Here is a 13,943-nt window from a genome sequence, read left to right as displayed (position 1 = left end):
CAAGGAAAAATGCTTTGTTTATTGAAAATATATCCTTGCACATGCTGCCCTCAGGTGTGAAAGTATATGATGGCTAAAAGAGTTCACTTAATCAAACTTGCATTCTCCTCAGTTTCCCTTACTGCAGGCATAAAACCGCCCATCTTTAACCAAAATTGTTAGTTGGCAAGTATAATGTTCTTTCTAAAAGTTCAGTTAGTGTACGTAAAATATTTACGTTCTAATGATCTCAATTACATTCCTCTCTTGGCGGTTAGCCTCTCACATCACACAATGTTGGTTTGGCGCTTTCAAGCACCTCTTACTCCAGCTGCATACTCATTTTAGGCAAAACACGAGAGATTCTCTTACGTGCCTCGCATCTCATCGAATTAGTCATGAATTCCATTCGGTTTTACAATTCCATAAAGTCCTCCTATGGAAACAGGCCCCTGTTGTGTCTTCCACAGAGGCAAACCTTCGGTACACAGCCCTGCCCTTCTCATGCGAGTGTGTAGAGTCCTCTAAATGTACCGTGTGTGCAGACAACAGTAGTTATTGTGCGAGTGTTGCATGCTCAAAAGCCTGCTAAGTCTGCGTCTGCCTTAAGGACATCGAACCCGTAACCTCGCGAAATGGCTTCATCATTGGGTCTTCTACTCGCTATGTACAAATGCCAGCATCCTGTAGTGAGCTCGTAGTGGGTCATAGTACAGTTCCCTTTCTAGTACCTGACCCTTCTGGGTGAAAGGAAATATGTGGAGTAATATTAAAAACAGGGCAGTAACAGAGGAAATTGCAAGAGCAGAATTGGGTAGACCCCTGGGACCCAATAGCGTACATGTAGACATTTTCAGAGCAGTTTTTTTATGATTCTTCTCCAATTAGGGAGTTCTATTCCAGAATTGTGGACTAACCTTAAAATCCCGCTCAAGGGAAGTATATTTCAGTCAGATGTCTTTTGGGATGCTGGAGCTGAGTTTCATTTTCCAACTAGATGACCTTCGAGCTTGGGTGGGGGAGAGGAAGCTTTTAATCCAACACAAACTAGATTCCATTAAAAAAATGCTGGCTCATGCGGCACCTTTCGTTCTCTTGGCTCCAAAGGTTCTCAAAAGAGGACATTCAAACTTGTTTGTCTGTTTTGTCAATTGTATAGCCGTGTGAGAAATTGTAGATAAGAATGTTCAATGAAAGATTTTATCAGAGTGGAGAACAAAGAGTTCTCCTCCACTGATATTGAGAGAGCTCTAAGTAGATATCTTTGTGAGGGTTAAACTTAAAAAAGAGGGTCACCGGTAGGCCAGAATAAATATCAATACCGATGTATAACAAAGCTGTGCACTTTTTCTTCTCTTGTTTTGTTTATGTATGGCTAGCTTGGTTCCTAGTTTTTAAATTGCTTCCACCAATGCTGGGAAACATTATGGTTTGCTGCTTAACATACCCAGATTACCGTATATTAGATGACCTTGTGTTGTTTGATGCGATTACTATAGACATACCGAAGTTAGTGACAAGGCTTGTGTAGGAAAGTGCCTCTTTTGACATGGTTAGCCCTCACTTTTTGCCCCATATAATGTCAAACTTTACGTGCACTAGGTCCCTGCTAACCAGGTTCCCAGTGACAGATCTCTTTCCCAAAAACTGTACCACGATTGGCACAACTTCAGTTACTGTGTAAGTCCCTAGTAAATGGTACCCATGGTACCTAGGGCATGGGTACTAAATAGGGTCTTCTGGGGCTGCAGCACTGGTTGTGCCACCCCAGAGACCCCTCACCAAGGCTATGCACTCTGCCATTGCAGGCTGTGTGCTGACATGGCACACAGCCCTGTGTACCATGCCTCCCATATACTATATGGGATATAGGTAAGTCACCCCCTACTGCAGGCCTTTAGCCCTAAGGCAGGGTGCACTCTATCCTATGTGTGGGCATATCAGCATGAGCAGATATGTCCCTACAATGTCCAGTCCATTCTGAGATGTAAGTGCACAGGAAAGCCATAAAGAGTACATGTAATATGAACAATTGATTCTGTCGGGTAAAGCTAATTTCTTTAAAGCCTTTAAACCAGTCATTGGTTTACTCATAGGAACAAGTAATTTAGCAAAAAAAACACATATAAATGACACACCTAGGGACACCATAGAGGGTATTCAGAAGTTTTATAAATTACGGCATTTATGAATACCACCATTGATTCATGAGGCTGTCAAAACATAACATAAAATGCGTTTGCAATTTTTGTGACAAGGTGAAAATAGTGCTCAGTGCAGTAGTGAAGGTGCACAATATGTACAAAGTGAATTTCACAAGGAAGTCGTTTCATTGGGTACTATTGCTCGTATAGATGCACCATTAGACAGCTCTTCCAGTGTTGAGATATTGGTGAGTGGTGGGATTGTCTCAATGTTGGGAGTGATTACAGCATGTCGTGGTTCCACAATGTTGGTATCCAATATGTTAACATGAATTGATTCTTGGTTTACCGTAGTAAGCATGTCAACCTTAGGGTTAGGTCTGATCTGTGATTCAGTGTTAGTCCAATTGCCCCTCTCCGTTCCTACCATCTGTAGGTTTGCCTTCGGGTTGAAATCTCGCCGTGGCCATGGCCACCAGTCACAGGTCCAGAGCTGTTCGGCCTTCCAAATAGGATGACCTCAGTCTTCCCACCGTTCAGCTGAAGCCTGTTTAAGTGCATCCAGTCATTGATCTTAATCAAACAGCTCTTGAAACGAGTTTGAACATCAGACTGGTCAGGATCACAAGTCACTAACAACTGGGTATCATCGGCATATGATAGTGTGTCAAAACCATAAGACCTGATGATATCGGCCAGCGGGGCTAGATAAACATTAAACAGCATTGGGCTGAGGATCGAGCCCTGCGGGACCCCGACCGTTACTGGGTATGAACAGGAGGCAATCCTGTCCACGGAAACCATAGTAAAACGATCTGCCAGATAACTCACAAACCAGTCCAGGGCCCTCCCTCTGACACCAATCTCCCACAGGCGATGTTTAAGAATGCTGTGGGAGATGGTGTCAAATGCTGCCGACAGGTCCAGGAGGACCAAAATTGCAGATTCTCGGCGATCCAGGGCCAATCTAATATTGTCCACTACTTCAATAATTGCGGTCTCCGTGCTATGAGCCGCACGGAAGCCGGACTGGGAGGGATCGAGGAGCCTATGAGTTTCGAGATGAGTCGTGAGACGTTTATTGACTAAGAACTCCAGTACCTTCCCAAAATAGGGGAGCAGGGAGAAAGGGCGATAATTGGCTGGCACGCTATAGTCGGCTGAAGGTTTTTTAAGAATGGGCTTAACCTGTGCCAGTTTCCACCTTTGATGGAACGTGGCTTGATTAAAAGACAGATTAAAAACAAAGGTCAAAATATCCGCAAATAGGGGTAAAATTTTGGCACAGGAGCGGGGTGGAAAGGGATCCGCAGGGGAGCCAGACTTAATCCTTCCTAAGCTATCGCTGACTTCAATGCTTGTTATGGGATCAAACTCTGTTAATAAAGGAGTGTTATTTAGTTGTAGGGAGAGACTGGTTTGACTCATGTCGGTGTTATGGCAGCCGTGATCGGCTGCCCGAGAAGAAAATGAGGCATAGATTGTTTTGATCTTGTTGTCAAAAAACAAAGCAATGGAGTCGACCCAATCTTGGGTGGGTACAAAGGAAGATTGCTCAACCTGGGGAGCAGTAAATTCCTTCAGTATTTTATACAGCTCTTTACTCGAATGAGCTGCTTTGTTAATACGCTGAGTGAGATAAACCCTTTTTGCAGATTTAATCTTATTCATTTAAATTGAATGAAAATTTATATAATTCCTGCGGTGCTCGTCAGTCTTAGATTTTCTCCACTGACGTTCGGCGACCCGACATTTTTGTTTGTCGGCTTTTAATGCCACGGTGAACCATGGTGAAGCGTTACTTTTTACTTGGACCCTTGTAAGAGGGAGAACTTTTTCAAGGGTCTTTGAGATGGAGGATTCTAAATCACTAACAACGGAATCAACCGCATCCACCTTCACTCCTTGTGAGAGAGGCCCAAAATGCGATAAAAAGGTATCTGTTGAAAGTTTGCGCCAAGGCCGTATCCAAGTGTTTTTCTTTACATTATCGTTGGTTTGCATGATTGTGGGCATGCTGAATTTAAGGATGAAATGATCAGTCCATATTGTCGGGCAAGGAGGATTGATATTTAGTTTAAGGGAGTTGGTGAATATTAAGTCTAAGGTATGACCTGCAGAGTGAGTTGATCCAATCACCTTCTGTGTCAAACCCAATGTTAACATTGCCCCAATAAGGTGGCCTGTATCGGGGTCGAGCGACGTCGAGACACCCAAGACCTACTTCCTGAGTGGCCTAGTCTCGAGATCACCTCTCCAAGTTGCCTGCTCCTGACCGTGAGGACCCTAAGACACACAAAGCTTAGCTGACCTGTTCGCTGGGCACCCCCCCCAATTGGCCCAAGCACCAAACAACCAGCCCTGCTTCCGTGGTCCCCAGGCCATGCCTCCCTCCCACTGGATTTACCTGTAAGCCCCTCTGTGCAGTGCTTTTATAAGTGGCTCCCTTTGTCTTTGCACACTAGCTTTTAAGACATCAGCACCTCTGCTCCTGGCCGATCCGGGACACCCCCAAACTCCTCCTGCTGGACCTTTGGACCTGGTCACGACATCGACCTAAAATTAGATGGTAAACTTTGTGAAAGCATTGCCTGAATTTATATGCATTTTTCTACATTTTCTCTATTGGTTCCTATGGTGTGTAATTACGCACAAAAGAGATATATTTTCCAAACTTTGAAAAATCGTAGCTCCGAAAGTACTTAGCTTAGAACTGTGTTTAAGATCCTAAAAATTATATAAAAATCGATATTATTTTTAAAAAATGGGTCTCAGATTTATTCTCGAGTGTTAGTCTTATTTGTCTCTGTGAGTACTTCAAATGCTTAACACTGCCCTCTGCTAAACCTAAATGCTCACCCACACTACTACAAAAAGAGAGTTAGTATTATCTGCTTTTACCTCTATCTGCCTTATGGGGACCTCTCGCACTTTCCACATAGTGTACTTCATTTTAGTACACTGTACAGAGGGGTCATTTCATACAGCTTTATTGATATAAAAATAATGATAATCTTTAAGAAACCAAAATCTTTTTGTACAGATATTTGGATAAATGAATAGATTTAGGGGGAACGGTCATTATTGGAATGATTAACCCCTCTACGCATATGGGAGTCAACTTTGGTATATTCCTGAACTGGAAAACGCAATTAGGCACTCTACACAGGTGTTCAACTGAGATGACGGAGGGGTATATATAATGAAAGCCAGTTTGGGTGAGGGACCTTGAAACCTATATTTACTGCTTTAATGGTGAAACTGAATTATATTCTGCTGCTGTGTTCAATGATGTGATGTGAGAAATTAGATCAATCTCTTGGCATTGTGTACTGTAATGCCTTCAATCGTAATATGAGGTGACTGTTGAGACTATCTGACCACTCCAGGTGGCCATTTGTCTCTAATTTGGTCTTACCTCTATATGTACTTTTACTGTAGTGTGATAAGTGCTTGACTCAAACAAATCATCTAACTCTGATTTGAATTCTTATAATTACTTTACAGGGAGGAAATAACTAAAATTGATATTGAGGGAGCTTGGTAATATCTGTGTTGGGGTATTTAGTGCTTACTAGCATTACAAAGGAAGCTGTTAAAATTCAGCCTTTGATGTATCCTCCTACAAGAATTTAGAGCATATATATTAGGTGAAGGATTTTGATGATCTAATTTCCTTTTTTTTCGAGGCATTGACTGCAACATTAATTGACAGATAACCTGGAACTGACAGGCAGAAATGTTTTAGATTTCTATTATCTATGCATCTGGCATCTTGCCATGCGCTTTGTGGAAATCTGATTGGGTAAATAGAAAATGCAGTTTCTGTAGGCTAAGTCACTCAAAAGTTGTTGATATAAGCTGATTATGCCCCCCCCCCCCCCCCGGAGGGCATGGTGATATATGCTAAACCCTTGTGTAATCAACGTGCTTGCATAAACATAGACTGGTAATTTTATGCTTGTAAAGAAGATATGAGGTGAAATAATTACTATTATTGCAGAAGGCAACAGAAAATTCCCAATAAAGAGGATGCATGAGTATAAACAGCTAAGATATTGCTATGTGCTGTAAAATCATATATTAGAAATGATTGCTAATAACTGTGACAGACGATAGAGGGAGAGTTCTCCTAGTTATTATTGGATTAATGAACATTTGTATCTTGTACTCTGCTCTAAACTGATGTACTATATATAGTCTGTTCAGTGGGCCACTATTTTTCACTTTCCTTTTGACATAATACAGCACAGAAACTTTGGTCGCTATGCTGAGTTGCGTCACATTATAGTAAATTTCCACCAAATATCTGTGGCCGGTCCACTGTTAAGTATCATCCTCCTGTCTTCCTTTAGGTTGGAGTGTAAACAAGTTCTTCTTGAGGCCGTTACTCAGGCTTCCCAGGGCACCAACTGCTCTTTTCTGTGTTGGGATCACCTTGTGGGTCTTTTGCGACAAACAAAGCAATGGATAACACTTTTTTAAATGCATAGTTTACATATCTACAAAGCAGGAATGGGAATTTTCTTTGTTTGGAGGAAGTCCTTCTGACCTTTCTCTTGCTATTCAATTTAGAATCGCTTTTTGGGAACTGACCTGTCTACCACTCCCTTGTGCTATACTCCAGAAGGAGCTTTGACAGGGGTGCAGAAAGCAGGGAGAGGAACCCTTATCTCCCCAATTTCCCTTTATAATAATCCTACAGAAAAAGCAAGAACAGCGCAATTCAAAACAGCTGCTAACGTGGGGCTGTCCTCTAAGGGAGAATCTCACCCCTTCCCCCCCCCCCCCCCCCCCATTCTGGCACACTATACATTAGCGTTCCCACTGGAGACCACAATGAAAGCAGACCCCTAAGCACCACAATCAGTACACGATTGTCTTTTCCTATATTTCTATGGAGAATCCTACTGAGAAGTGCAGAATAGTGCACGTAGGGCCGGTGAGAAAGGACTCATTTCAATTGGGAAGACCTTGTTATACCTGCAGTGGTTTAATGAACATTTTTGAAAGTTCTTTGGGGTAGGGGTGGTAGAATTGTGCACTTTACTCTGATCCAGTGGTGTTCCCATTGTACATAAAATTAAAATCAGATTTGAAGGGGTGCGACAAAAGAGCTCGCTCCACTCCATCCTTGAAATCGGTGTCTGTGAAGATTGAGTAGTGTCTTTAAGCCATTCCTGCTGCTCTACTCTGAGCATTTGCGTGGTCTTGAAGACGGTGGTGTGCTTCAAATACTATGTATAGCTTAGATTGTCTAGGGCCAATTGAGGAAGAAAAAGAATTCTGGATTATTTCTGATAAGCTCATTGTGCAAGGGCTGGTTTGTATGAACTCACTAATGGCTATTTACATGGGTAGAAATGTGAAGCCTAAATAGGTAATGTAAGAAAAGTTTGTCTTCAGTTATAGATTTGGAAATAACGTACTAACGTAATTGGTGTATAAAACTAGTGAAATGCCAGCTGTATTTTTTTATCAATAAGCATATAATGTTCCTATTTGGCAACAGTTGCAGAATTGTAAAAACATGAAATGGTTCCCCTGATGTTTAGCATGTTGGGCATTTGAAAATGTTTCTTTACTAATCGCCTTCCAGGAACAATGTCGTAAAAGTTAACCAGTTTAGGCTCTAAAATATTGTATTCCTTTACTGGTCTGTAGACATTAACATAAATAAAAGAGAATTCACTTTTTCCTTTCTGTTTTTTTGTTGCAGATGCTGCCCTCGCTTTAATGTTGCTGGCTGTGAATGGTGTGGGTGAAGCATATTGGGATTCGTGCTACATCCACTATCCTCTGGAACCAGTGGAACGTGCTCTTGATTAATTTCAGTGTTTGTTTTGGCATGTTTATATTCATTCTGCACATTCTGAGGTCTGCATCTGGGCTGCTGATCTGTGGCCTCCTCTACAGAACTTCTTGTGACAGGAAGTGTAAACATCCTACACTCTCAGTTGTGGAAAGTGAACAAGCTGGGAGAAGGTTGTTTACTCTTTCTGCCCGGGACCAGCAGCGAAAAAGAAGCAAACTCTTGGAAAAAAATCAAGGCCTGGCCTCCCTGGGATCGTTCACTTGAGTCCCACACTGCAGTATTTCTCAAAATCAAGGTGTATTGAAACAATTCAATTGAAATGTATTGATTTTCACTGATTCTATTGTAAATGCGAGGATTTGTGTACCACAGAATTCTGCCTATGCAGTGGCTTTTTTATCATCCACATGTTCTCCCTTCATTTACGTTGTTCTAAAATGTTTTATGATATATAAAAGTTAAGAAACCTCTCAGATGAAAAATAATAAACCGCATAATCATAATACAATAATAAAAAGGCAACGACAACGTGAATATGTGTGAGTTTAATGTACTAAAGCACGCAGCATGAGCACATTTAAACGAGATACAGGAGGGAGCGTGAAGGAGTGAACGGTTGTAAATTAGGCCCTCATACAGTTCAATGCAAGCAATTTACTGGACGTGGTAGTTGAAAGAGGAATACCTCGCTGGGCTGAGTGAGGATATAAGTGACAAAGAAAGAAGCCATTCAAAGAAAGCCAGTGCTTGAAAGGGGCAGACTCCAATCTTATTCTGTGTATATTGTCAGTAACAGGTTTCTTTGACAAAAGCACTGCCAAAATCCAGACCTAAAAAGTGTATAAACAATAAAAGAAACCCATACAAGCCTAACACAGTTCCAGCCAATTAAATTACATTTTAATGAAATCCATTGTAATGAATGAGAGAAAAATGAAAATTCCCCTCAGCGTAGATTTATCATTTTTTCAAAACTTGTTGTGGACATTTTTCATCTTTATTGCTGTCCTTTCTTGCAGCCACCAAAGATTCTTTTTATTTTTTTTATTTTTACAGTGTACTGTTTCCTTCTAGTTTCATGTTTGCTTTGCCTGTGTTGATTTCACTAACTAATTTTTGCCATCAAAACTTGCTTGCCTGTTCAACATTTGTTGAAAGATTTGTGGGAGGCGGGCGGATTCTGAAGCTTTACTGATTTCTGATCTCATGGAAATTCTAGTCTGGTTTGTAATTTAGCTTCTGCATTTCAAATGTGCTTTTTATGCTTCTCCTCCATACACGGTTTTACACATATGGATTGTGGATAATTTGGCATTTATTTTCTTTCTCCTGTAGTTGTATTCATCTGTACAAAGATTTCTTGTTTTTTAAGCCAGTGTCTGCCATGGACTCAACAACCTTGAAGTGTGTCTCAGTCTTTACTGCGAGATTTATAAGCCTAAGCGAATGCAAATTCCCTACATTTCTTCAAGTTGGAGATTTTCCATGCACCAAAGCTTTAAAGCATTAATACATGGATAGAACTTTTTCTGCATACATTTATGTTCAGACAACTTAGCTACTTAAGTGTACTTAAGGTTCTGCCTGACTCCTTATCCAAGTGAGTTGTACGTGAGGTAACACCGAATGTTTTGCTTTCAAAAGCACGATCATGCGAAGGACACTTGTATATAACATCTCCATGGACTTCACTGCATGACTTTTATAAACAGTTTCCCATAAATAATTCTTACAGGAGAGATTTGCAGTGTAATCATCAAGCCCTTTACAATATATTTCTTTGAAGTCGGACTTTTCCTTGCTGCGTACTAGTCTCTTCCTGGCCATCTGTTTCCACGCAGTGAAGGCTGCTTTTCTATTCTAACATTACATTCTTATTAAACCATCCTTGCTTTATGTAATATCTGATAAAACAGGATGTATACATTGCAGGATGTCATTTTTTATTTTTTTTAGTAGTGTAGTTTAGGTGGGATAGTTCTAATTTCATGGCACCATATCTGCCACATGTGATAACGTTGACAAGGCTCGACTAAAACCTTAACTTCACTCCAGTTCAGTTTTCCTAAAAATTCAGGGGCCTTTGTTACTTCCTGAATCTAGGAACAGTTTCCTTGTTATTTAGTTTTTAACTGGAAATCTTTTACGCAGCGAGGCTTTCTTAAATCTTAGAAGTACAGTGATAAGTGACTTAATAAATAGGTCTGATTCTTGTTTTATGTTTCTACTTTGTGAATATTGGTATTGTTCTCATTGCCACATTCTTTAAAACCATGCCCTACTACTACATTGGAATTCAGAGTAAGGCTAACGTTTCATGTATGGCAAATTATCTTAAATTGTGCTAAGGTCTAGAGTTGCCCCGTAACATTTTAAGGGATTGATTTGTTGCAGCTTTGAGCATTTTTTAAAAGAAAAAGCTCGGATCCCTGCAATGAATATTAAACGGATTCTTTAATTCGACTTATTGTAGGTCTGTTCTAGCAATCGTAATTCCACTATATTCAAACGTACAGTCAAACGTAACTTGCATTTGATGTCAGGTGTTTGTCAGTTTCAACAATCTTCATTTGCATTTTATACTGTTACAAAATTATGATAATTATAAGCCACGTGACTATCTGGTAATCAATATAGAAAAATATATACAACAAAGTATAAGAGCTATATAGTTACCACTGTTTGAGTTTAGACATGGCTTTAAGTGGGCCGGGTCCTCTGGGGTCTGAGAACTGGCAGTAATTGAAAAGGGCAACTAAACCAGGTCCCTTTTAAGATCTATATTTAGCTACGTAATTTAGCAGCGGGAAAACACATCCTGCAGCAGGTGGGACAGTCCAAACCTTTCATTTATGGACTGGTGGCAGTTACCTGGATGAGTGTTGCATTCACAGGCGTGCACCGAAGAGAAATAACAGGAGGGAGAAGGCCAGAGATGCTTTTTTTCGGTTCTTGTTAAAGATGAGGATATCTTTACCCTGGACTGCACTTTCCCAAGAGACTCATCTTGTGGGCCTTTGCATTGCACACAGGACCGGAGAACCCGGTCTTCTTTTGCTGCAGTATCAGCAAGTGCACATATCATTTTCTGTGCACACTGCAATAGTAAATGGTGAGCTTTGGAGCCTGCTCGCAGTCTGACTGAAAGCTTGTATGTTTTCTTATTTCGCAGCTGTAGGAGACGGGTGGTCCTCTGCCCATTCTGGGCCTTGCATCTGATGGAGAGGGAAATAATGTATTTGTGAAAGAAAAAAATCTGTCTAACCAACAACATTGGGCAAGGGTGTAGCTTGCATTGGTGCAGTGACACCAGGGCTCAGCGGCCTGAGGAACCCACTGAACCATGATCAGTGCTATATTTTATAATTCAAACCGCAGGCTGGGGGCCCATTTCTTTCCTTGCACTGGGGCCCATGACAAACTGGCTACACTTCTGACAGTGGGTCCAATACAGAGATACGATAATGCAAATCAATGTAATTGATTTTTTTTTTTATGATTTCTCCTACCACATTCAGCAGAAGGACAGTGGCCGAGCCACAAAAGGAAAGAGCAAATTCCGAATCTTTCTCAAATGTAACAAGGCACTTTTCCCCTCTGATCCTTGGAGATATGTTTTTTCACCCTTAGCTTTAGTGTTCATTTTCTGGACTGTACAATGGTGTCTTGCACCTTCCAATAGCTCAGCCAGCATGCTCACTTTTCGAATTTGTGAGTTTCATGAGTCTAGATTCAGTTGATTTAGGCCATGGCCTTAATAACATATGCCATGCCCTTGTAAAGGACTCCTGGTCATTCTCCTTTGACCATGCCACATTTAGAGCCCCCCCCCCCCCCCACACACATTTATATCCTACCTAAAGCCCTGAGTTTAGGTAGTACTGCCGGTGTTACAAAACTATGTAAGGTTACCGCTGCCTATGTTGCGAGTGGAAAGCACATACACCACACATTGTTTGTGCAGTTGTCTTTGATACCTACTGCTAAACCGTTTTTCTTGGCTCAGAGTTTTCATAGTCTTATCTCTGCTGTTAATGTCTAATTGAATCATCCATGCCTCCAATTAACTATGAGAGTAGTCCGTTATCGTATAATTCATCTACGGAAGGAGGTTTTAATTGCGTTTGATTAACTTTTTGCGTGCCGTTAATTGGTTGTAATAACTCTAAAATATGTTTTGTCATTTAAATTATAAAAGAGTACATAGGTACTTTTTGCTCTTGCAAATGTTTAACAGTGATTGATTAAAATCTCTTTACTTTCTTTACAAATAAATATTTTGCCATGTTTGTAATGCTTTTAATTAATTAAACCATACATTTGATTTGATAAGACCACCTGGACACTTCTTATTTTATTTTTGAAATTTTAGCTATTGGTAATCAAGAGTATCATAAATGCATACATGTCCGATAAATTGATGTACCAAAAAAAACATTTTTCTCTCGCTACTTGTCAGTGGATGTAAGGTCTCTAGCTTTGACCATTTCTGTCTCCAGTTTAGAATTAGGGGGTTGTGTTAAGGTCTGGATTTTGAAAGAAAACACATGATTTGACCAATGTAATTGCAGATGGTTTGAGATACCTATGTGGTATTTCTTTATGAAAATAAGATAGGAGTATGGAAGGTGCAATTTTGTAGTAGGTGTTTACAATATTATAGATTTGAGGGGGGACGCAAGGGTGTCTTGATCTTTTTTTCAGTTGCAGATAGAAGTCTATCCGGAAAAACTGTTCATAACAGCAGGTAAGTTAATCCGAGCTATCAACAAGGAAACCATCAATAAAGCCGTTTGCTGCCAGGTAGTATATGCAAAGTGTTTAGCCTCAATAGTGTCTTTGTGTTTGTAATCTTCACACTGAGGCAAAGGAACAAAGACTTTAAGTTAATCAGTATGCATACAAGGGACTCTGTGAATAGAGGTAAACCTTTCCTACCTTTTTTTAGTGATCTGCTAACAAGTCTGTATTCTATGTATAACATGGTTGTTAGACTAAAAGGTAACCTGTGCTCACCATCTGGTAGCTTGACACAGAGAAGTCAGGCTTATCTAAAGAGGCAATGTGTAAAGTATTTGTGCAACAAACGCACACAGTAAAACAATAAAAACACTTCAAAAATACTTCATAGGTTTTGAAAAATAGAGAATGATTTTATGAATAAAACAAACCCAAAATAACACAAATCTAATCAGTAGAACTGAGTTATGAAATTTTAAAGATTAAACCAAAAATAACGCATAGAAGTTAGTAATGCTAAGGGGTTACTTGAGTTGCGCTAGACGGGTAAATCCAAAGTTCAGGCCAACAGCAATAGAGTGCAGGCCGGCTACAGGACTCCGGTAGGTCCCGCTAACAGAGTACTTTGAATGAAGCAAGCATTAACGTTGAAGGCTCGATGGGAGGATTCAAAGAGGTGCCGTGTTGATCCCATGAATGGAGGCGAAGTGTCTGAGTCAATTAACGCAGGCAATAAAGGCTTCAGCGTCTAACCCTTTTTACGATGCGGCCACTGTATTGTCGTTTAGCCGCGCAGTCCATTGAGGCGGTGTCGTCGATCAGCTCCTGCGTCAATTGGCCATGCTTTGGTTCCGATAGGAGAAAAGCAGTCACGAAGTTGATTTTGAAGCAAAAACATTTGTAGAACCCACTTCTGAGGACCAGGACTAGATTGGCACATCAGGGCAGGGTGGACTGACAGATGGCAGAGTCCAGCAGCAGTATTGTAGGATGTCTTTGAAGGCCCAGAGAATTCCAAACAGGGGACAAGTCAGCAAGCCCTTGGAGGCATTCTGGGTTCAATTGAGATTGGTGCAGTCCTTATCCTCAGCAGGGCAGAGATCCGCAGGGCAGCTCAGGCAAAGCAGAGAAGCAGTCCAGCAGAACAGTCAGTCAATCTGAGTGGCAATCCTTGTAGCACAGCAGTCATTACTCATGGCACAGTCCTTCACAGGTCCAGTAGTGTACAGTCTTGGTAGAGTCAGAGGCCCAGTACTGATACCCAG

General features: G+C 40.9%; 1 long non-coding RNA gene across 2 annotated transcripts in view; it reads left to right on the top strand.

Moving 5' to 3' along the window:
* Positions 1 to 12,267, top strand: part of LOC146817347 (uncharacterized) — a 261,970-nt gene extending 249,703 nt beyond the window's left edge. For both annotated transcript variants that reach the window (XR_014962976.1, XR_014962975.1), the window contains one exon: positions 7,843 to 12,267. This is a non-coding gene — a long non-coding RNA (uncharacterized LOC146817347). The remainder of the gene's footprint in view (positions 1 to 7,842) is intronic.
* The last annotated feature ends 1,676 nt before the right edge of the window (positions 12,268 to 13,943 follow it).

This window comes from Triturus cristatus, chromosome 6, assembly GCF_964204655.1.
Source record: "Triturus cristatus chromosome 6, aTriCri1.1, whole genome shotgun sequence".
Taxonomy (NCBI): Eukaryota; Metazoa; Chordata; class Amphibia; order Caudata; family Salamandridae; genus Triturus; species Triturus cristatus.
The sequence above is the reverse complement of the archived record's forward strand: the minus strand, read 5'-3'. Positions and strand labels throughout refer to the sequence as shown.